We start from the raw sequence: 23,301 nt of genomic DNA, 5'->3' as shown, positions 1-23,301 counted from the left end.
GAATTTGGCTACAATATTCCTTGGAGTTTTCCTTTTGGGGTCTCTTTCAGGAGGTGATCGGTGGATTCTTTCAATGATGATTTTATCCTCTGATTCTATGATATCAGGGCAGTTCTCCTTAATAATTTCCTGGAATATGGTGTCTAGATTCTTTTTCTGGTCATGGCTTTCAGGCAGTCCAATGATTCTCAAATTGTCTCTCCTTCATCTGTTTTCCAGATCAGTTGTCTTTCCAATGAGGTATTTCACATTTTCTTCTATTTTTTCATTTTTTTTATTCTGCTTGACTGATTCTTGGTGTCTCATGGATTCCTTATCTTCCAACTGTCCCACTTTAATTTTTAAGGCATTGTTTTCTTCAGTGAGATTATGCACCTTTTTTTCCATTTGGCTAAGTGAATTTTTTAAGGTATTGTTTTCTTCAGTGAGATTATGCACCTTTTTTTCCATTTGGCCAAGTTAATTTTTTAAGGTATTGTTTTCTTCAGTGAGATTATGCAGCTTTTTTTCCATTTGGCCAAATGAATTTTTTCAGGCTTTGTTTTCTTCAGCTTCCTTTTCCAAGCTGCTGATTCTTTTTTCATAGTTTTTTTGTTTTGCTTTCATTTCTCTCCCCATTTTTTCTTCTACCTCTTGCAATTGATTTTTAAAATCCTTTTTGAGCTCTTCCAGGAAGGCTTTTTGTTCTTGCGACCAATTCACCTTCCCTTGTGAGGCTTCAGATATAGCCAATTTGAGGCTATTGTCCTCATCTGAGTTTGTGTTGGCTTCTTCCCTATTGATACAGAAGCTCTCAATGGAGAGGGCTCTTTTTTGCTTCTTACTCATTATTGCAGCCTATTTATTTATTCTTTAAGTTGAGGTCTGCTCTGGGGGCACCAGGGTCCCTGTTTTGGGCTTCTTGTGCAGGTGTATAGGTGCTGTGTGACCGGGCTTTTACTCTGAGGCCTTTATGGTGTGTGGAGATCCCCCGCCCTGCACTTCCTGTCTGATTATGCTCGGCCAGCCAGGCGCCAGACCCCGGCGTCTGATCCCGCCGTTTGTGGCCCTCTCAGCCAGTGCAGGTAGGTTTTTCCACTGTCCTTCTTGGCCACCAGATTTTTGAACCAGGTTCCGGGAGCCTCAGTTGTTCGGCTGTGGCCCGCAACTCCTGCTGACTTGCCCCGACCCCCTCGGCACTGGGTTGCTACCCTGCGCTGGGCCTCCCTTTTGCCCGAGTCAGACCGACCTTTTCCTGAAGTCTTCTAAATTATCTCTGGTTGGAGGACTGTGTCTCTCTGTCTCTTTGCAGGTTCTGTAGTTTCAGAATCCGTCCAGAGGCTTGATTTAATGTTCGTTTTGAGGGAACAGAAGGAGAGCTCAGGCAGCTTGCTGCTTCCTCTCCGCCATCTTGGCTCCGCCTCCAATTACATTTTAATCTGATTCAGCTACACTCAGGAGTGTGGGCGATTACAAATATCCCATGGACTGTGTTTGACACCTCTTCATGGACCACTTGTATGTCTAGACAGCAGGTGAGCTTCTGGAGAAAGGAATAATCAAATCAAGTTAACAAACATTTATTAAGCACTCAATGTATTTCAGGCACTGGACTAAGTGATGGGAATAGAAGAGTCACTCAATCCCCCATCATCAAAATGTAGAGGTTCAACTAGATGGCTTCTGAAGAGCAGTTCTTTGAATCAATGATTTCTTTAAGGAGTTCTCTCACTGCCACTTGCAGTTATATGTATCTTATCATTCTCCCAGTTAGAAATATTCAAGAGGATGAGGATCACATGTGTGATAGATCCAGATCAAAATGGCTTTTAAGAATCAATTGTTATATTTTCAATATGATCATTTATGCCTCAGAAACTGTAAACACTCCAAATCTGGGAGATATATATCACTGCTCAATATTTAAACTTAAGAAAGTGATGGAATTATTAACAAAAGAGACTAAGCTTCAGTGTGTGTCCTGTAAGTATGTATGTATATATATTTCTGTGTATATGTATATATGTATATATTATGCATTTTAGAAAACCAATTATACACTCAGCAGCACACCCCTTTCAAATATCTTGTAATCTATTTTTTTCTCCCCCAGTACTTGAGTTCAAATCCTTCCATTTATGATTACCTTTTTTCTTATTCCACAACCAAGACAATTATCTTCTTTAGTCTTTAGTTTCTCTTTCTATAAAATGAAGGGTTGGGACGTATTGTACACTAAGGTGGGTTCTAGCTCTACAGTAAAATATTATTACCTGTCACTGTAATCTGAATGTAGTAGGTCCTTAATAATGATATGTTGGATTGAATTTGGTGAGATGAACTAGATGAGCAGTAAAATTCTTTCAAATTTTGAGATTTTCTGATTGTGTCAGGGAATGTGCCAAATATTGCAGATATAGAGAAAGGCAAAAATATCTCCTCCATTCATGGCAGTCCTGTACTAATGTGAATGAAAACATGAATAAACAGGAAGGTGGTTACTTGTGAATGATTGTATTTAATAAGGCAGAATTTTACAAATTCATAAGCCTCACTGTCTTCCTGAGTCATCAGAGTTAACAAAGTCAAGATGACTGGTTATAGCCTAGGATGACATAAATTGCCCTGGCATCTTCAATGTCTGACTGATCTCTCAGTGTTCCACAGTGCCTGATTCAGGTGGCTTCATGGCCACTGGAACAAACTTTTCTCATCCACTCGTTCATTCCTAGGGCAAGTCTTAACATACTTAGGGTAGATGCCACCACTTCCCCAACTCACCTATGGGTCAATCATTTATCCTCAACCTGATTTAGCCTGTCTGCTGGGATGGTTCACCAGGATGTGGCCACTGCACATTCTTTAGTTTCTTGGAGCCACAGGTAAGAGTTAAGTGGAAGGTAGATACCAAATTGGATAACCAGCCCTGAAAATGACTCAATCAGTCATAATACGAGAGGGACCAGAAATCATTGAACATCCCTTAAATCCCCAAATATTCTTCTTTACAATTGGTTGACAATTTCACCTGTTATCCAAAAGGTTTCAACCCCTCTCTCAGGCATTTTCAACCTTGAATTTTATGAAATGCGAATTTCAAACTTCCTAATACTACTAGAGTGTTCAAGTACCCATGTCAAATGTGATTAAAATATTTGCTATGAACAATTTTAAAATTCATAACCCACTTACATAGTGTGCATTTGAAGTTGAACTTAAAGTACAATTGTAGCTGATCTACAGTCAATAAATCAAACCTCATTAATCAATCATGCAAGTATTTACTAAGTTCCTAATATGTGACAATTCTATATTCTGGGCATTAAAAATGCAAACATACAAAGAATAAAACAATTCCTGGTATCAAGATTATATTCCAAAACAATGCTTGATAGCAAGGTAAATGGTCTTTTTATTTACATTTAAATTTATTTCATTTCTTTACTAAAAAAATGTAAAAAATTTAGTGTATATATTTTTTTAAGATTTTGAATTCCAAATCTTTTGTTTCCCTCTTCTTCCTTCCTGCTTGAGAAGAGACGCAAATTGATATAGATTATATATGTGCATTCATACAAAACATTTGCATATTAGGCATTTTACAAAAGAAAAAACAGACTAAAAACAATTACAAACCTCAAGAAAAAGAGTAAATAAAAAAAGAAAGAAAGAAATCTTCAATTGCTATTCAGACTCCATCAGTTCTTTCTCTAAAGGTGGAAAACATTGCTTTTTTATCATAAGTCCTTTGGGATTGTTTTGGATTTTTGTATTTCTGAGAATAGGTGTTGTTCAGAGTTGATCATTGTACAATATGGCTATTACTGCATACAATGTTCTCCTGGTTTTTCTCATTTTACTTTGCATCATTTTATTTGTCTTCTCAGTTGTTCTTTTTCTGAAAGAATCCCAATCATCATTCTTATAGCACAATTATAGTTCATTAGAATCATATACCACAACAGCTTCAGTTGTTCCCCAGTTGAGGGAAATCTCTTCAATTTCCACCTCTTTGCCACCACAAAAAAGCTGCTATAAATATACATGTACAAATAGGTCATTTTCCTTTTGTTCTGATCTCTTTGACCTATAGATCTAGTAGGACTATTGCTGGATAAAAAAAAAAAAATTATTCACAGTTTTATAACCTTTTGGACATAGGTCCAAATTGCTCTGGAAGAATAGTTGCATGAGTTCACAGTTCCAACAACAATGCATTAGTATCCCAAATTTCCCACATTCCTTTCACGTCATTTTCCTTTTCTGTCACTTTAGTCAATCTAAGTTTGAAGTTCTTCATCAGAGTTCTCTTATTGTGCATTTCCCTCATCAATAGTGATTTAGAGCATAGTTTTTCATATGACAAAAGATAACTTTAATTTCTTCATCTGAAAACTGCATGTTGAAGTCTTTGACCATTTATCAATCAGTAAACAACTCATTCTTACAAATTTGACTCAGTTCTCTACATATTTGAGAAGTGAGACCTTAGAGACACTTACCGTAATTTTGTTCAGTTTTTTTAAACTTTTCTTCAAATTTTCACTACATTGTTTTGCTTGTGCAAAACCTTCTTAATTGGATGTAATCTATCTAAATTATCCATTTTATATCCATTGATTTTCTCACTTCTTTTGTCATAAATTCTTCCCTCATCCATAAATCTTACAGGTAAACTATTCCATGCTCCCTTAATTTCTTATGGTTTCACTCTATATGTACACATTTTGACATTATCTTGGAATACAGTGTGAGCTGTTCTACACCCAATTTCAGCCAAGTTGCTTTATAGTTTTACCAGAAGTTTTTGTTAAATAGTGATTTTTGTTCCCAAATCTTGTATCTTTGTATTTGTCAAACATTAAATCAGTATAGTCATTTCCTACTATGTAATACTGATCCATCAGTCAATTTATTAGCCAGTGCCAGATTATTTGGAAGATTACTGCTTTGTAATACAGTTTGAGATCTAGTACTGCTAAGGGAAATTCCTTCCCAATTTATTTTCATTGATTCGCTTGATATTCCTAAATCTTTTTATCTGCCAGATTACTTTGTTATTATTTTCTCTAGCTTTGTGAAATAATTTTTGGCAGTTTAATTAGAATGGTAATGAATAAGTAAATTAATTTATGAAGAATTTTCATTTTTTTTATATTGGCTTGACCTACCCATGGGCAATTAATATTTCTCAAATTGTTTACCACTTACTTTACTTGTGTGAAAAGCATTTTGTAATTGTGTTTATGAAGATCCTGGATTTGTCCTGGCAGGTGGATAGCCACATGTTTTATATTGTCTACAGTTACTTTAAATGAATTTTCTCTTTTTGTGTCTTCCTTCTGGACTTTATTGGTGATATATAGAAATTCTGATGATTTTTGTGAGTTTATTTTATGTTCTCCAGCATTTCTAACATTATTTTATGTAATTTTAGATATTTTCTAGGTTCATCTGAGTATTATCTACAATTCTTCTTTAAGTATTCTATCCTTCAATTTCTTTGTCTTCTCTTATTGCTATTGCTAACATTCTAGATTAATAGTGAAAAACAGTGGTGATAATAGGCATCCTTACTTCATCCCTGATCTTATTATAAATGTTCTCCCTTATCCACATTACAGATAATGCATGCTGATTGGTTTAGACTGATGATACTTTTCATTTTAAGGAATGCTCCATTTAGTCCTTTGTTTTCTAGTGTTTAAACTATAATGAATGTTATATTTTGTAAGAAGCTTTTTCTGCACCTTTGGAGATAATCATAAGACTTTTGTATTGAACAAGCCCTACATTTTGGTTTTAAACCCCACCTGGTCTTAGCATATGATCTTTGTGATGTTTTGTTGTGCAGTGACTGTCTTGCTAGCGTTTTATTTAAAATTTTGAATCAATATTTATTAATGAAATTGATCTATAGTTTGCTTTGTCTTTTTTTGTTCTTCCCTGTCTTAGTTATCAGGCCCATATCCATGTTGGAATTATTATTGGGGGGGGGTGGCAATGAGGGTTAAGTGATTTGACCAGAGTCACACAGCTAGTAAGTGTCAAGTGTCTGAGGCCAGATTTGAACTCAGGTCCTCCTGAATCTAGGGCCAGTGCTTTATCCACTGTGATACCTGGCTGACCCTGGAATTGTTTTTAAAATTTTTAATTGAATTCACTTGTGAGTTATTCTGGTTCAGTTGATTTTTTTAGGGAGTTCATTGATGGCTTATTCAATTTCATTTTTTTAAAATATTGGGTTATTTAAATATTTTATATGCTTTTCTATTCATTTGGGCAATTTATAAATATTCATCCATTTCACATAGATTGTCAGATATATTTGTGTATAAGTGGGCAAAACAGCTCTTAATAATTGTTTTAATTTCATCTTCATTGTTAGTGAATTAACCCCTTTAGATGTTGATACTGATAATTTGGTTTTCATCTTTCTTTTTTAAATCAAATTAACCAATGGATTATCTATTTTCTTGTTTTTCCCCATAGAAGCAAACAAGTTTTATTAATTACTTTAATGTTTAAGTTACTTTCAATTTCATTAATTCCCCCCTTTGATTTTCAGGATTTCTACTTTGTTATTCAATTAGGGAATTTTTAATATGGTTCTTTTCTTGTTTGCTTGATTGGTTTTTTTAAGTTGAATTCTAGAATCATTAATTTGCTATTTCTCTATTTTATTGGTACAAACATTTAGAGATTTAAATTTTCCCCTATGTACTACTTTCGCTGAATCCACAGATTTTGGTATGTTTTTTCATTGTTGTCATTCCTTTAAATGAAATTATTTATTATTTTAAGTGTGTTCATTGACATATTAATTCTTTAAGATTAGATTAATTTCCAATTAATTGTAATCTGTTTCAATAGCACTTTATTTAATACATTTTTATTGCATTATGATTCGAACCAGATGCATTTAATATTTCTGCTTTTCTGCATTTAGTTGTGAGGTTATTATGCCATAATACATGGTCATTTTTATTTTATATGCTATGTCCCTCCTTAAAAATCTGTTCTGCTTGTAACCACTAACTCCTCTAATCTGCCTTTCTTTCTATTAAACATTTTTTCCTTCTCTAATTCTCCTACTTCCCCATAGGTTAAGATAGATTTCTTTACCACCCTGCGTGTGTATTTTATTCCATCTTTGAGTCAATTCTGATGCAAGATTAAGCATTACCCTCCACCTACCTCTTTCATTCATTTGTAAAAGTTCGTCCTTATATGCCTCTTTTACTTGAGATCAAATTTCACATACTTCTTCTCCCTACCCCCTTCTACCAGGGTGTCCTTCTTTCTCACCAACTAGTTGAATTTTTAATCAATCCATAATAATCATATGATACCCTCTGTCTATGTATTCTCTTCTTCCTGCCCAAATAAGGATAAAGTTCATAGGAATTATGATTTTCACTTTCTCATATAGAATGTAAACATTTAACAATATTGATTTCCTTATGATTTGTCTTTCATGTTTAACATTAATGCTTCTATTGAGTCGTGTATTTGAAAGTTAAATTTTTTATATAGCTCTGTCATTTTTTTTTTTAACAAGAATGCTTGAACATCCCATATTTCATTAAACATCCATTTTTTCCCCTCCCTTTAGGATTATACTCAATTTTGCTATATAAATTATGCCTGGTTATAATAGTATTTTCTTTGCCTTCTGGAATATCATATTCCAAACCTTCTGATCCTCTAATGTGGAAGTTGTTTAATCTTGTGTGATCTTGACTTTGTCTTCATGGTATTTGAATTTTTTTTTCTTTTTCTTTTCTGGCTATTTTAGCATTGTCTCCTTGACCCAGGAGTTCTGGAATTTGGCTTTAATATTCCTTTTGGGAGTTTTCCTTTTGGCATTTCTTTCAGAATAAGATTGATATATCATTTCAATTTATTTTTTACATTGTATTTCTAGAATATTATGGCAGTGTTTTTTCTCAATATGTTACTGAAATACGTCTAGATTTTTTAAAAAATCACCTTTAATGTAGTCCAATAATTTTAAAGTTATCTGTCTTCTGTTTTCCATGCCAGTTGTTTCTTCAATGTGATCTTTGATATTTTCTTCTCCCCTTCCTATTTTATTTTTATTAAGATTACACAAAAACAAGCACAAATATTTGCTAAATTGAGCTATTTCAGGACTTAAAAATATTGTAGTAGTTTTCTCCCCATGGAAGGACAGGCTAGGGAAAACAAAACAAAATTAAACCAAAAAAAAAAAACAAAACCATTTCAATATCATTACATTTCAAGGAAATATACCATTTTGTCTGAGAAATTGTCCATTTGGGATTTGTCCATTACCAGAAATACGTTTTGTTCAATTTCTTTTTTTTCAATTATTATTAGAGAAGAATTATCAACACATGATAAACAGGTACGTCTTACAAATATTGTGGACACAGATCATCATTAATCAAATTCACCTTGGCCATGACTTATAATCCCAATATACACATCCAACATGGTAATTGGTTACAGTTAACACCTTGAAGCAATCATAGCCAATTACTTTTGGCAAGAGTAGGCAATCCCATTGTATTACATCCATTGCACCTAGCTCCCAATGGGTAAAATTAATACAATCTTCAATTTAAATCTGAAAGGTAACTTAGAGATCCTTATGATCCTTTGATTTTATGAATAAACAGAACCCTAGATATGTGACAAGACTTGATTAAGACCAAGCATATATTCAGTGGAAAGTTGGACCTCTAAGCTAGGTTTCATGAACCAAATCTAGTGTCTTTTCCACCATACCACTAAATAGAGGGCCTTAGGCATTTTTGTTCATTTATTTTGCTACTGATTTTGGTGGTTGTGTATTTAATGTTTGAACAAGTTCAGAAATATGAATACCTCAAAATACCTTAGAAATCATCACGCACAGCTCCCCCATTTTATGATGAATCCGATGTTCAGATATATGCATTCATTCCATCTAGGTCACATAAATTACTAAGTAGGAGGGCCAATAATCAAATGAAAGTTTTCTCTCTCCAAATTCTGTCCCACTGTATTATATTATTCCCTATTCTTCCCTATGTTCACTATCTCCTTACTGCTTACCCTGGACCATATCATTCCCATATTTCATATACATGTTTTTTTCTATTTGCTTGCTCTTTGCTTATAGGACATTATATTTACTATCATCTTTCTGTTAATCTAAGTTCACAAACGCATAGTCATATTTGAGTCTTTTCACTATCCCCATGCCATGTCCAATCTGTTGCCAAATATTGACAATTCTTTCTCAGTCTTATTACTCAAAACTACACTATTCTCTACATTCATGTGGCCAAACAAATTCAGGACCACATTACCTCATGCTCAAACTTTTGTAATACCCTATAAATTGGACTCTGAAATCTCAGTGTCTTTTCTTGCTATTTCTTCTTCCACACAGCTATCAAAATAATCCTCCTGAAGCACACTAGTCTAATCTTGATTAAAAGGCCTTCAGTCCCTCCCAATGGTACAGAAGTAACAATACAAATTAATCAGCCTGGCATATTAAAAGTCCTTCACAATCTGGCTACATCTTACCTTTCCATGTTTATTTCCTATTAAACTTATGTTCTTAATATATCAACAAAACTGCTTCTCCTGCTTTTTTCTCTGTTTTTAAACATCTCCCACATTCCTAGAATGCCATCCCTTCTCAATTCTGCCTCTTAGATATTTTAGTTTCTTTTAAGTCACAAGTCTATTTCTTTCCCTGTGACGTCTACTTACTAGTATCCTTTCCCTATTCAAATTATCATGACTATAATTATCTTTTTATATGTCATTTACCAATGGTAAAATGTAGGTTTCTTGAGGGCAGGGACATTTCCATTTTGTTGTTGTTGTTGTGTATCCCGAGTTGTGACCACAGTGCCTTTTCCTCTACTTAGTAGAGTGCTGGGCCTGGAGTAAGGAGGATCTGAGTTAAATTTGGGCCTTAGACATTTGCTATGTCAGCCCAGGAAAGTCAATTAGCTCTCTTAGCCTCAGTATCCTCATCTGCAAAATAAGCTCAATGAGTAAATGGCAAACCACTCCAGTGTGTTTGCCAAGAGAACCTCAAATGGGGACACTGAGTTGGACACAACTATTGATTAAACAACAACAAATCAATACCTAGAAAATGGAATTGGATTGGAAACTACAGAATAATTGATAGTGATATGATCCCTGTACACACACATACACACACACACACACACACACACACACACACACTGCCTCACCCTATTGCCCTGGGCACCTCTTGTTCCCCTGGCCTCAGTACATAAATGATTTATAAGTTCCTATGATGTACTAGGTTACCTTCTCTGTCTTAAGCCATACTTACAGAAGTCCCTACTTAAATATTTATCCAAGTTATTCATAAAGAAGAATCCTAAATGGAAGGGATTCCTGAAATACTTAGAGTAGTTTACAAAGCATTGATTTCCCTCCTCAATCTGTGCCAGTACTCAGAGCGTACTGTTTAATATTATAATCTTCAGTGGGATATTACAAATCATAAAAGACTGAATTCTATGCTTCTATTTCCTTAGAATTATAGTACTCTTTGCCATAAGCATCATAGTAGACCAATGATTGCTTTATTTATACGGTAAATAGCTCGAAATCCTTGAACCATGTGATTGGATGAAATGTGGAAATGGTGGTGGAGATATTGCATACCCCAAGGAAATAACTCCATTTGCACATAGAGTTCAAAATAGAAAAGCTTAGATTTTAGCCTGACTGAAATATCTTGCATTTATTGTTATTTTTATTAAAAAATGGAAGCTGAGAATAATTTTTATAAGTACTAATAGTAAGATAATGGCAAGGATAATTAGAAACTAAAAAGAGCTTTGCTTTCTCACTGTTTTGTTCTTACAAGGGAACAGAACAGGGCAGTAATATTTAACTTGTCAGTCCAAGATGTTTGACAAAATAATCACATTAATGAGCCTTCGGCAGTAATGAGAGGATGTGCTCAGCATACATGTTTGTAAAATTTGCCAGACTCATTAAAAATCAAAGTTACATTATATTAGCAATAAGCTGCCTGTTGTTACAAATAGAGCAGCTTGCCTTATTTCTAATTGTGACTTCTAGTGATGTCTTCCTAAAAGTTACAGCAAATATTTCATTAGTTTCACTCCCATAGTGTTTCTTAGGAAATATTGTAGATAATGTTTGGCTTTGTGGTTGACCTTGGAGTAAGAAAAAGATACTTAACTTCAGTGCATGTCAGTGATGCATACTAGCTGTATGACCATGAACAAGTTAAATGAATGAATGGATGAATGAATAAAAGATGCTTGGTAAGCAGCCAGTCTGTGGCAGATACCGTGTTAAGCACTGGAGATAAATATATAAGCAAGTGAGATAGTCTAGCCCTGAAAGAACTTACATTCTAATAGAGAGAAACAACACATACAGGCAATTCAGGACAGGGTGGTGGATTATAGAGGTTACAAAAAATGGTTAAATTGAAGGTCCAGGAGGACAATGTACAAGACTTTTCTTAAGCAAAAATGTTTAGTGGATATGACATTGGAAATGGAGGTAAAAAGATGGGTTCAATTCCCTCAGATATTCATTAGTTGTGTCACCAGTGCAAGTTATTTAACTTCTCTGGACCTCAGTTTTTAGCTTTGAAAAATAATGTTGGGAATGGCTAAACAAGCTGCACTATGTTGTTGTTATTGTTTGTCCTTCCTTTCTAGACTTGCAGTGAAGTGAGGCAGGGCTGTGCAAGTTCACCACCCTCACTTTCTCCTCCAGAGCCATCTGGTCCAGTGCCAAGATATCTTTCAGGGCAACTGGAGATGACCCCAGATGTTTGACACAATCAGTGTTACATAACTTGCCTAGGGTCACACAGCTGGTAAGTGCCTGAGGTGAGATTTGAATGCATATCCTCTCAACTTTAATGTCAGCGCTCTATCCACTGTGCCACCTAGTCGTCCCTTATATTATTGTAATGGATATTATTGTGCTATAAGAAATTACAAGCAAGATGATTTCAGAATAATCTGGAAAGGCTTACGTGAATGGATATATACTGAAATGAACAGAACCATGAGAACCTTGTACACAGTAACAGCAATATTGTTCAATGAACAACTGTGAATGACAATTATTCTCAGCAATACAATAATGTAGGACGACCCCAAAGGACTAATGAAGTATACTATCCATCTCCAGAGAAAGAACTGATATTGATTGAACAAAGACTGAAACATTCTATTCTTCACTTTCTTTCACTGTGTTTTTTTCTTTTATATGAGTAATCTTATACAAAATGCCTAATATGGAAATGTTTTACATAACTGTACATGTAAAATCTTTATCTGATTTCTTACTCCCTCAGGAATGGGGGAGAAAGGGAAGAAGGGGAGGAATAGAATTTGGAAATCAAAACTTTAAATAAATATGTTTAAAAAAATAGAAAAATAATGTAGTCGGTCCCTTCTCTAAGTTCCCTTCTACATGTAAATTTATGATCCAATGTGGATGAATCTAGGGTGATAAAAGTAGTAATACAAAATAATCTAAACTGTATTTACAAAACAATGATGGCATAGGATTTTATAAGGTTTTGTGTAATTTTCTCAAAAATTAGCTCATATAGAGTTTGCCATTGTATACAAAAAAGTCAGCCAATTAAGAAAAATCAATTAAACATCTACTATGTGCCAGGCATTGTGTTAAGTAAATGGAATATAAAAAGAGGCAAAAGGAAGTGTCTGCCTTTGGCCTTCATTGGATTTATTATGGACACAAATAATTTTTGGTAACCGTCAAAGTTTTGGGCTGTCCATAACTAAAATGCAAGATGAAATTCAGATTGACATATTTCTCTCATAATACTTAACTTTCATTTTGTACTAAAAATATTTATCTAATTAGTCTTCCATTCATGGATAGCTAGGCCTGTATCTTGAAGATCTGTGACTCCCATTAAAGAGTCCCTTTATTATTCTGTGTATGGAAGGAATCAGCACAGTATGATCAAACAGGTGAACCTGAAAGACCTCATTTTCCATAGAGAATCCTTCATCCATTTGGTTCCTACACAAATTAATTTCCATAATAATGAACAACATTGGTATAACACATATGTCCCACACTTTCATAAGTTACTTGACATAAATCACATCATTATCAAGTAGATTTATACATACAGATGTATTAATCAAGAAGTTTTGTATAATCTTAATATATGAATGAATGAGTAATGAAATACTTTTTTGAAGAAAAGTTATCATCCTAATTTTAACTTTTTTTTCTTTTAATTATCAATAAACAATAGATACCAAGTCCTCTTCTGGTGTTTCAATGTAGAAAGAAAATGAATCTGAATTGTCATAGGCAATCACTGATGAATGTAAACTCTACTACCCTAGGAAAGCTTCAATTGTGGTCCTAGGGACACACTAACTAGCCTTCCTGAGGCAACATGTTCCCAAGTAAGGAGAGGTTCAAGATCAGATGGTTAATAGGTGGAGAATTCTTTAGCCTGAGAAACCATGAAACAAACAGTTTTTGATGGTGCATGACATTTCCACCACTAAAATCATTCATTCCTTTGGGCATAGAAATTGCATCTACGAAATGTTCACTGTTAAATGCCATTGTTTTTGGAAGGTCATAAACAATTAGCATGAATTATTACCCCTTATCACACAGTGCATTGCAAATAGTAGGCATTCAACATTCATTGCTTGCATGACTGAGTGAATGCCTGATCAAGAACATATTGCTTTTTCAGATTAATTACAAAATTCAAAAGCAGGTAAATTTAAGCTGGGAGATGGGGAGAAAGAAGTGCCCAAAACAGGTAATTAAGATCCAAAGAAATGAGTAGGATTGCTTTTATTTTTTTAATACCTTTTTTAATGTTTTGTCTAGGGCTGGTCTTTCTTTCCTACTGTACCACAGTTCTAATCCACATTATGAGAAAACATTGCTTTAGCATATAAATAGTGAAGCATTACTTTATTGTGGAAAAAATGGACTTAGAAATCTGGCTTCAAGCATCTTCCTTTGCTACTGATTAGATTTAAGACACTGGAAAATGAATATAACCTCCCTGAAACTCAAGTTTCCTTTTCTGAAAACTGAAAGAGTTGAAAAAGTTCTCTAAGTTCATTCATCTCTAAGATTCTAAGTTTATACGACATATAAAACTGAAATGATATTGTTTGTTGATTTTTTACTATTAAAAATGTTTATCTGGGGCAGCTAGGTGGCACAGTGGATAGAGCACCAGCCCTGGAGTCAGGAGGACCTGAGTTCAAATCCAGCCTCAGACACTTAACACTTACTAGCTGTATGACCGTGGGCAAATCACTTAACCCCAATTGCCTTGCCAAAAAAAAAAATGTTTAACTGTGAGACACTGGAAAAGATGTCTATATTGAATATACAAATGGAAAAAAAATGATTCATTAATGTATTGAGATGATGATGAAGAGACAATTTGGTACAGTAGAAAGAACATAGGGCATAAAGGAGACATATGGTGGAAGAGCCATATGATGCCAGTTGAGTACAATATTTGAGCAATCAGAGTGCTGCTCATTTCTGGGCTTAACCTAACTTATTCTATTCCACTGTAGGTTTAGGCCAAATATTGCAGGGCCATTTCCAGTTGTCTTGACTTTTTCTTACCATTGGACTTTCGTAACTCTAAAGGAGACAATGAGGCGCATGACTTTGCACACCTCTACCCCACTCAAATCCAATTCACAAGCAAGTCATCACCCTTATGATGTCATTATTTCTGTTATGGGCCCTTAGGTACCTCAGAAGTTTTCTGTAGGTACATCAAAGAACCTTCTCCTTGATAAACTAAAGCAAAAGATAGACACACCTAAAGAGATAAGTGGCATCAGGATTGGAACTGAGTTAGCCCCAGGACCACCACTCTTCATTTCAGTCTACCCCATCCCTCAGGGAGATAAGATTAGGTGTGACTGCTGCCTTTGTGACATAAGGGGGACAAAGATGGCTTGAGAGATCCGGAGTCACGCCTCACCTATCCTCCCTCAACCACCAGTGGGGAATGGTACTCCCCAATAAAGGAACTTTCCACAGTCAGATCTCATCTGACCATCATCAGTCATCTATAAAAGTATCTGTCTGTCACTTGCTTAAGGAGAAATGTATCTCAGAGAGCCACAACTCTGTGCCATGCCTTCTCCCAGGATTTCTCTCTTAGTTTCCTTTCCCTAGCACTGAAATAAACCATTATTTTGTTCTAATTGGATTTGTGTGCAAGAGGGTATAATTCTTTAAAGAGGAATTCCTAAGAACCCCTATCCCAAACCCTCACCTATTTCCCCCATAACAGTTCTCTTTGAGAACAAATGACAAACAACAAAACAAAGCAACAAAAGCCCTGCATGAAGTCTTTACATCATAAAATTATTTTTATTGTTTTCCAGTTACATGTAAAGATAGTTTTCAACATTTGTTTTCAGAAGATTTTTATTTCCAAATTGTTTTCCCTCCTTCCTTCCCTCCCTCCTCCGCAGGAGAGAAAACAATCTGATGTAGGTTATACATGATGAAGTTTTTACAAAGAAAGGACTTTGAGAGCAGGTGTTGTGAGTTAAACCTTATCACACATATTTCTTGAATGTGTACCTCCCTACAATTATGTCAATGGAAGTATAAGTGATTCCTCCCATGGAGGAGTGAGGTAGTCTCAGCAGAATATTTTGTATTAACTGACTTTACCATGTCATCTGAGAGTAGTAGTTACTTTCCTGTGGGAGAAGTTGGGGACTGATGTTCATTCTTGTTCTTGTTCTTTGATTTCTTCTTTTTCTTCTCCTTCTTTTGCTCTTCTTCCTTGCTTCTTTTTTTAATTTATTAATACTTTTCTTTTGTTTTTCAAAAACTGGGGATGACTTACTTTTTATCCTATATAGTATTCATTTTAAAAAAATTCTTAAAGTATAGCTCTGAAAAGGGGGAAGCACATTGGTCATGGATTCAGGAGGACCTGAGTTCAGTTTCCAGCCTCAGACACTTGACACATACTAGTTGTGTGACCCTAGGCAAGTCACTTAACCCATATTGCCCAGCAAAATAAATAAACAAACAAATAAATAAGTAAGTAAATGAATAAATAAATAAATGAAATAAAATAAAAATATAGCTTCATAACTTTATCCAAGAGAATGACAATAATGAGACAACATACCAAAATCTATGGGATGCAGCCAAAGCAGTGCTTAGGGGAAAATTTATAGCTCTAAATGCTTACATGAATAAAAAAGAGAAAGAGGAGATTAATGAATTGGGCATGCAACTTAAAAAGTTAGAAAAAGAACAAATAAAAAATCCCCAATTAGACACTAAATTAGAGATCCTGAAAATTAAAGGAGAAATTAATAAGATTGAAAGCAAAAAAACTATAGAATTAATCAATAAAACTAAGAGCTGGTTTTATGAAAAAAACAATAAAATAGATAAAATATTGGTTAATTTGATTAAAAAAAAGAAAGAAGAAAACCAAATTACCAGCATCAAAAATGAAAAGGGTGATGTTACCACCAATGAAGTGGAAATTAAAGCAATAATTAGGAAATATTTTGCCCAACTGTATGCCAATAAATTTGACAATCTAAATGAAATGGATGAATATTTACAAAGATACAAACTGCCCAGGTTAACTGAAGAGGAAATAAAATCCTTAAATAAACCCATATTAGAAAAAGAAATTGAACAAGCTATTAATGAACTCCCTAAGAAAAAATCCCCAGGGCCAGATGGGTTTACGGGTGAATTTTACCAAACATTTAAAGAACAATTAATTCCAATATTATACAAATTATTTGGAAAAATAGGGGAAGAAGGAGTTCTACCAAATTCGTTTTATGACACTAATATGGTGGTGATACCAAAACCAGGCAAAGCAAAAACAGAGAAAGAAAATTATAGACCAATCTGCCTAATGAATATTGATGCCAAAATCTTAAATAAGATATTAGCAAGGAGATTACAGCAAGTGATCACCAGGATAATACACTATGACCAGGTGGGATTTATACCAGGAATGCAGGGCTGGTTCAACATTAGGAAAACTATTAACATAATCAACCACATCAATAAGAAAACCAACCAAAATCATATGATTATCTCAATAGATGCAGAGAAAGCTTTTGACAAAGTACAGCACCCATTCCTAATAAAAACACTAGAGAGTTTAGGAATAGGGGGAGATTTCCTTAGAATAATAAACAGTATCTACCTAAAGCCATCAGCAAGTATTATATGCAATGGAGATAAATTAGAGGCCTTCCCAATAAGATCAGGGGTGAAACAGGGATGTCCATTATCACCCCTATTATTTAATATTGTTCTAGAAATGTTAGCTTTAGCAATCAGAGAAGAGAAGGGAATTAAAGGAATTAGAATAGGCAAGGAGGAAATAAAACTATCACTCTTCGCAGATGATATGATGGTATACTTAAGGAATCCTCGAGAATCAAGTCAAAAATTACTTGAAACAATTAACAACTTTAGCAAAGTAGCAGGATATAAAATAAATCCACATAAATCATCAGCATTTCTATACATGACCAACAAAGTCCAGCAGCAAGAGATAGAAAGAGAAATTCCATTTAAAGTAACGGTAGATCATATAAAATACTTGGGAGTCTACTTGCCAAGACAAACCCAGGAACTCTATGAACACAACTACCAAACACTCTTCACACAAATCAAATCAGATCTAAATAATTGGAAAGATATCAATTGCTCGTGGATAGGCAGAGCTAATATAGTAAAAATGACAATACTGCCTAAATTAATTTACTTATTCAGTGCCATACCAATCAGACTACCTAAAAATTATTTTATACAGCTAGAAAAAATAATAACAAAATTCATCTGGAAAAACAAAAAATCAAGAATATCCAGGGAAATAATGAAAAAAATTCACAGGAAGGTTGGTTAGCGGTACCAAACCTGGAGCTTTACTATAAAGCGGCAGTCATCAAAACTATCTGGTACTGGCTAAAAAATAGAGTGGTAAATCAATGGAATAGGCTAGGCTCAGGAAATGCAGTAGTAAATGACACTAGTAATGTAGTGTTTGATAAACCCAAAGACTCCAGCTTCTGGAATAGGAACTCAGTATTTGACAAAAACTGCTGGGAAAACTGGAAGATAGTATGGCAGAAATTAGGCATAGACCAACATCTTACACCTTATACTAAAATAAGGTCAAAATGGATACATGATTTAGACATAAGAGGTGATACCATAGGTAAATTAGGAGAGAAAGGAATAGTGTACCTATCAGATCTTTGGAAATGAAAACAGTTTTTGACCAAACAAGAGATAGAGTATATTATAAAATGCAAAATGGATGATTTTGATTATATTAAATTAAAACATTTTTGTACAAACAGAAGCAATGCATCCAAAATTGGAAGGGAGGTAGAAAGCTGGGAAACAATTTTTGAGGCCAGTGCTTCTGATAAAGGCCTCATCTCTAAAATATATAGGGAATTAAATCAAATTTATAAGAATCCAAGTAATTCCCCAATTGAGAAATGGTCACAGGATATGAACAGGCAGTTTTCTGATGAAGAAACCAAAGCTATCTATTCCCATATGAAAAAATGCTCTAAATCTCTAATGATTAGAGAGATGCAAATTAAAACAACTCTGAGGTACCACCTGACACCTATCAGATTGGCTAAAATGACAAAAAAGGAAGATAATAAATGTTGGAGAGGCTGTGGGAAAATTGGAACACTAATGCATTGTTGGTGGAGCTGTGAGCTGATCCAACCATTCTGGAGAGCAATTTGGAATTATGCCCAAAGGGCGATAAAGCTGTGCATACCCTTTGACCCAGCAATCCCACTTTTAGGTCTTTTTCCCAAAGAAATCATGGAAGGGGGAAAGGGACCCACATGTACAAAAATATTTATAGCTGCTCTTTACGTGGTAGCAAGGAATTGGAAGTTGAGGGGGCGCCCATCAATTGGGGAATGGCTGGACAAGTTGTGGTATATGAATACAATGGAATACTATTGTGCTGTAAGAAATGATGAGCAGGAAGAGTTCAGAGAAACCTGGAGGGTCTTGTGTGAGCTGATAATGAGTGAGATGAGCAGAACCAGAAGAACATTGTACAGAGTATCATCAACATTGAGTGTTGACCTACTGTGATGGACTATATTCTTCTCACCAATGCAATGGTACAGAAGAGTTCCAGGGAACTCATGATAGAAGAGGATCTCCAAATCCAAGAAAAAAAAAGAAAGAAAGAACTGTGGAGTATAGATGCTGATTGAACCATATTATTTCTTTTGTTTTGGGTGCTGTTGGTTTTCTTTTTTCTTTCTATTTTGAGGTTTTGCATCACTGCTCTGATTCTTTCTCTTGTAACAGGATTAATGCAGAAATAGGATTAATGTTATTATGTGTATATATATATATGTGTGTGTGTGTATATCTATCTATCTATCTATCTATATGTATATGTATAGAGATATATAGATATAACCTATATCAGATTACCTCCTGTCTAGGGGAGGGGGGTGGGAGGGAGAAAAATCTGAAATTGTAAAGCATGTATAAACAAAAGTTGAGAACTATCTTTACATGTAATGGAAAAAATAAAGTACCTCATACATAAAAAAAAGACAATATCACATATGTATAGTATAAAAAACAACATTTAGAAATTGCTTTAAAATACTAAACAACTTTGATCAATGTAATGACCAGCTATACTTACAGAGGACTGAGGATGACACATGATGCCAAATATCTGCCAAAGTCATAATAGATTGAGAATACAGAATGAAACATTTTTTGAAAAAAAAATATATAGCTTCAAAAAGGGAGTTTTTTAAAAGCCCATTGTGTTTTAAACAGAGCTACTTGACTTCACCTTAAAACCCAAATCACTCTGGTTTTCATTGAATGGAGAATGATAGCCTCAGTCTAAGTATCTGTGGCTCATTGCTTAGGTTTTGATAACTTAGAAAGAGTATAAATAGCAATTGTTTTCTGTTCCAGGGAGAAACTTTGAGAGTCTCCCAATAGATTGATATCTTTATGACTATAAATTGAGATATCTTTTGTCTCCACTCTTGCCCAACATTTTGATATTGAATGGACATGGCCTCAGACAAACTGAGAACTGGAAAAGACCTAAATTGAGAAAGACCAAGGTAATCATATGCATCCTGACCTCTGCCTTGGTACTGGACATCAATGACTGTGGAGGAGAGAATGAGACTGATGACTTTGTTTAGCATTCCACCACTCATATCCAATTCTTACAGAAGTCAAAACTGCACCATAGTGATATCACTATTTTTCTTCACAAAGGAAGGACAAACAAGGAGAGGCCTAATACTGGGGAAAATGAAACATTTGTAATTCATTCAACATTTTACAAAGGTATTTACTTAGTCACAGCAGGAGAAGGATATTTAACAAAGTTAATTCAGTACAAAGTACCATTGAATGAGTGACCGATTGGAAGCCACTTGCTGAGCCACTGACCACCCCTGGAGCTGCTTGTAGCTATTTGTACTCAGGCAATAAGACGCCAAATAATGACTCAATACTTATTAAGGAAACTAACCAATAAACACAACTTGATTTGTATGGTATTAAAGGGAATAGGCTATTGTTCCTACTATAGCTTTCCACACTAGTAAGGTCCTCCAGGTTTTATAGAGACAGTTTTCCAATTTAAATGACTTTATGACAGTTTATTGACAAACCCTGGCATCCTATATTCAAGATTTCTTATACTAGTATTCCTACAAAAGAAGATAAAAACTAAAACAGAAACACAACTATACCAAAACAACCACAAGCAAAAATACTGTAACATTTCCTTTCAGCAATGACCTAATCAGGAGAAATGCCTAGGAGGAATGAATCTTGCTCCACATCCATCTATTGCCATGCCTGGTTTCAATTCCAGGGAACAAGATACCCCTCCCAGAATAAGCTCATCATTTCTAATCACACAGATAGGCTTTTAATTCAAGCTTTTATTGACACCATCTCCTTAGCCTGCAGCTACAGAGATGCAGTGGCACAGTGGCTAGAGAGCCAGCCAGGTCTATCATTAGAAAGACCTGAATTCCTATGACCAGACACTTACAAGCTATATGACCCTGAAGAAGTCACTTAATCCTGTTTGCCTCAGTTTTCTCATCTATACAAAATGAGCTAAAGAAGGAAATGGGAAGCCATGACAGTATCTTTGCCAAGAAAATCCCAAAAGAGATTACAAAGAGTTAGACAAGACTGAAATGGACTAAATAAAAACAACCCTCCTCAGTCTCTTTGTCTCTCTGATTTGGGGCCAGAGGCTGGAACAACAAATTCTTCCAAATGTTTTCCTTTATAGAGGGCAAAAACTAAATTCTCATCCCATTGAACTTTGTATCTATTGTTCTGCCTGGTTTCAGTGCCACATAACACAATGACCCCATGGGAGGGTAACCTTTATGTCTTCTCTTCTACTTTCCCATGTTGTCTCCTCCATTAGATTATAAGCTCCTGAAGGGCAGTAATGGACTTTCTTTTGATCAGTTGCTTAGCACAATGCCTGTGCAAACTTAATAAATGTTTATTGGATTAGGTTATTTGATAATTCTAAATCATCCATTCCATGTGGTGGGTGATACTAAAGCTTAGTAGTTCATAGTGGGTCCCTCATTGCCCAAAGTTGACCATAATCAGGAACAGCACCAGGAATATCAAAACTATATTAAAGATGCCACTTTCTTCATTGGTAGTGATCCTTAGTCACATAGAAAAAACAAATGTCTCATCCATATAAATCTGAGTTAATGTCTATACAGTAAAAGGTTGAAGACTGAAGCAATTGCTATGATAATTCATGCAAGATAAAAAATAAATTACTACATATATGATAGTTTTTGGATTGTATTATCCAGATAAATGGTTTAATATTCCACGTACCTGCAAACATATAAGTAATTTATATTCTAATCGTCAATGACTTATATTGCCTTTAGTTTGACATATTACTACATTATAATGTTTTTCAGGTATGTAAATATATGAATAGCAAAATGTTGTCTTCTGGGCTTTCATGAAGATATACTCAAAATTGACACATGGTGTAGGTTGGTGTGGGATAGTTTTGAGCGGTCAAAACTACAGCTCATAAACCCAAATTAATGTGTTTGTTTTACCAAGACAATCAGAAAGGCCCAGTTTCTTTAAAGCAAATGACATTTAATTTCTTATCATAGAAAAGTTACAAAATAAGGTAAAAAAAGCTCTATTTGCTTAGGATCACATTCTTTTTATCATAAAAGGGTTTTATTATTTTTCAGTTACATGCAGAGATAGTTCTCAACATTTGTTTCTCTAAGATTTCTGGTTCCAAAATGTTCTCCCTCCCTCCCCTTCACCAAGAAAACAAGCAATCTGATATAGCTTTTATATTTATATATATACATATTATACACACACACATATACATATACATATACATTTAAACATGCATATACATATATTATGCACAGAGACACACGCAATTAGGATTGCATTCTTCCACAAGTTAGCATCACTTTGCCAGAGGAGATTGGACTTTTAAAGAATAAAACCACATGAGGAACACATATAGTCATCAGCATACATACATACATACACACACACACACATATATATATATATATAAATATATATACACATATACATATATGTGTATATGCATGCATATGCATGCATGTATGTATGACTGTGGAGGACTTGAAAGTTCTAGGTACATGTGTGACTGATGAAATTTATTCCTCCAATGGTTAAAAGATACTTTTATTCATCATAGGCTTCTGTTGGCTTCCTTCAAATCACAGATAAAATTATATCTTCTTAAAAAATATTTTTTCTGACCCCTCTTAAAGCTAGTCCCTTCTGTTTATATTTAATTTGTTCTATTTTTCTGTTTATCTCTATTTCTCTCTCTATCTACTATGTATCTATCTATCTGTTATGAATGTGTATATTTATATAGATAGAGTTACAGATACAATAATGGGGAATAGCAAGTGAAAATTTTAAAATACTGGAGCAAGATTAGAATTGAAATTAGAACCCAATTATGTCAACTACATCATGCACCACTAAGTATCTTTCTATTCCTTCTCCATTTAATGAATGGAAACATAATTTTTCCTACCACTGACCTTAAATTGTCCTTGCCACCAAAACTACAGTCAATACCTGATACTTCTAGTTGTACAACCGTACAAAAAGTTATTGCCAGCTATACAGAAAGATAAGACC

This window comes from Dromiciops gliroides, chromosome 4, assembly GCF_019393635.1.
Source record: "Dromiciops gliroides isolate mDroGli1 chromosome 4, mDroGli1.pri, whole genome shotgun sequence".
In the NCBI taxonomy this organism is placed as follows: Eukaryota; Metazoa; Chordata; class Mammalia; order Microbiotheria; family Microbiotheriidae; genus Dromiciops; species Dromiciops gliroides.
This window is presented reverse-complemented; position numbering follows the sequence as displayed.